The following is a 2918-nucleotide window of genomic DNA, read 5'->3' as shown; positions in this document are numbered from 1 at the left end:
CCGGAGCCCCCGAGTATCCCTGTATCCCTGTGGACGTTCGTGGTCAGGCACTTCCTCATCCTTCCCACCCCTTTTAATTCATTTCTTCATTTTTCTTCCTCCTCCTCCGTAAAGGCCCTCTCCTCCTGTACCCCGGCCTGTCCCTTGCTGTGATTTGTGGAAATTGCTCTAAAGTAGCTGCCGCGTAAAAGCCTTGCCGGCTCCAGGAATTTATGGCGGGCTGCGCCTCTGCACGGCACATCCCATTTAGGCCATATTTATTTATTCCTTTAGGTTCCTTGCTTATTTTTTTCCCCCTCCCTTTTAATAATAACCTGGGGGAAAGGCAGAGCTCAGCACTGCAGCCTGGTGTGGCGCTGGGATGGTTCCTTTAGCGCTGCCAGCCCCGAAATACAGACTGTGTGCTGGCCTGGGGCTGAGTCCCACCAGCATTTCTTATTTTATTGCTTCTGTTGATGAAGCTGGGCTGGACCTTTTGGAGGGGGAGAAGTCTGAAGGACCTAAAAAAAAAAAAAAAGAGGATATACCAGTACCACCCGGCATAAGCACAACCCTGTATTAGACACTAGAGAATCCACTTGGAGCCAACACTGCTGCTCACAGGAAGGTTTGATTCACTTTTCCTGGCCAGCACCTGCTCAATTCCTACCCTGGACTGGTTTTGGTAAGCCTGGACCAGTTTAACCTCCCCGGCTGAGCGTCGCAGTCCTGGGTACCATGGGTGTCCCCAGCCCCGTCCCCACTGCCACCATGGGCAGAGCTGGGGGCCGGGAGCGTCCCTGCGTCCGTCCCTTCCCTGCAGCCACAGCTGGGACATCTCACCGCTGCACGCCGGGGGAAGGTAATTTTACATTTGTAACAATTATTCACTTAATTGAGTTCCAATTAGCTGGGGCTGGAGTTGGAGGCTCTCGGCGCGTCGGAGGGAAGGGAGAGCTTGTTGTCTTTTATGTCGCCGAAAACAATTTTCAAGGCTCTGGCTGCTGGGAAACATTTTGGAGGTTTCCACGAGGGGCCTGCTTATGTTTTCTAATTTTGGCTTCGGTTTTATTACTGGGTGGTTTTTTTCCCTGGCTGTGTTTAAGCACGGAGCTGGGGTGGGGGGTGGGGGGCGCTCGTATTGGGGCTGACCGAGTTTTGGGTGGAGGTGAAAGCGTGGAGGCTTCCGTTTCCCCTTGTTGTTGTCTTTTAGGGTGTTTGGAGGTGCTGACCCCACTTGGGTGGATGTGTAGCACGGCAGGGAGCAGTGCTGCGGGGTGGGGAGGAAAAGGGATGGGTGCGGAGATGGGGTGGGAGTCTGATCCTTCCCTGGGAGCCAGGGCTGCCTCTAGCTGGAGCATCCAGCTGTTGGGATAGCCAGATGTCAGAGCTCCAGGTTGGGACACCCCTGGCATTTGGGGACATTGCCCCCCGTGTGTCCCCTTTGCGCTTGGCCCTGATGGCTGCGGAGGCAAAACCCGGACCACCAGATTTTGGGGCTCAGCTGGGGATGTGCGGGATGCTCAGGGGAGCGGGGTGGCTCTATGCTGGCTTGAAATGAAACGGCAGTTGGGACATCTGTGCTGGTGGCCTGGTGAGGAACATCCAGGCTGGGCTTCCTCCTCAGAATCTGCAGGGTTTTGCTGTGGTCCTCTGGCTCGTGGTGTTTTGGAAGGTCCCATCACCCCCTTGTCTCATCCAGATGCTGATCCACATGGGGAAACTGAGGCAGCGGCATGTCCTGCCCTCATCCCGCTGATTCAGGGGTGGGATCATCACCTTGTCACCCTGATACGGGGCTGGATCTGGGGAGAATAGGAGCACTAGCGGTCCCGGCATTGCTGGCGGTGCCGGCAGCCCTGTGGCCGGGGGAAGAAGCATCCCTTGCTTGTGTTTGCAGAGGACATGGGATGGCAGCTGTGCCTGGGGCTGCTGAGGTTTGCAGGGTCCCAGGGCCCATGTCTGGGGTCTTGAGCCACTGACGAAATCCCGTGGGCTTTTTCATCCTGCAGCCAGGCTGGTGGCTGAATCCCAGTGACCCGTGACCACCGAAACCCCTCCAAAGGAGTCCTGAGATGGCTTGAAGCCAGCGTGAAGTCCTCTGCTCGGGATGATAACACAGGTCCCTGTCACTCCCCCGCCATCCCTTCCCGTGTATTTAGGGAGGGTTTTATCATCGTGTCAGCTCAAGTCATTGCTTTGGGGATGACTTTCCCAGCTTTCTCCGACGCGGGACCACCACAGAAGCCCAGCTGCAATGGGCTGGCATGGGCTATGGCCACGGCGCATGGCGGTGGCCTTGCAGGAGACCAGGCAGCTGGGGCCGGTGTCTCACATCACCAGTATTTCGGCATCTTCCTCAGCGATGCGTTTTGGTCCATTGATGTACCCCCAGTGCCGCCTGTAAACATCACGAGAGGTTTTAACCCTCCTGGCATGAGTACAAACCTCCCCTCCCTCTTCTCCGGTGCTTTTCCTATACGGTCTTCCCCTGCTAAGTGGGGATATATGTGCCGGGAGCCCCCCGCTGCATCCCACGGGATAAGCTGCATTCTCCCCCCCATGTCCTGTTTGCTGGGGATTTGGGGCAAGAAGGGTAGGCGAACGAGCCAGCATCCCCCACCAGCCGTAGCTACGTCCAGTCTGTCCCTCAGCCTCTTTTCTCATGTGTCCATCAGTCTGTCCGACCCTGGTGTCCCCAAGCGGGGTGGTTGGTGGGGATCGAAACCCCGCGGTGGGGCCCTCACCGATGGGGGGGGACAGACGGGGGCTTTCGGTGCTGCTTTCTGCAGCAGCGGAGACCTCTTGGTGTGGGAGGGTGGTCTTGATTTTAAGGCAGGGCCAGAGGGTGCTGTCCCCGTCCCCGCGTGTCCTCGCAGGCGAGGGGGGAACAGCTCAGCCCATCTGGCCACATGGCTGCCGCCCGCCCGGGGCACACA

Source organism: Charadrius vociferus, unplaced genomic scaffold (genome assembly GCF_000708025.1).
Source record: "Charadrius vociferus isolate BGI_N301 unplaced genomic scaffold, ASM70802v2 scaffold54, whole genome shotgun sequence".
In the NCBI taxonomy this organism is placed as follows: domain Eukaryota; kingdom Metazoa; phylum Chordata; class Aves; order Charadriiformes; family Charadriidae; genus Charadrius; species Charadrius vociferus.
The sequence above is the reverse complement of the archived record's forward strand: the minus strand, read 5'-3'. Positions refer to the sequence as shown.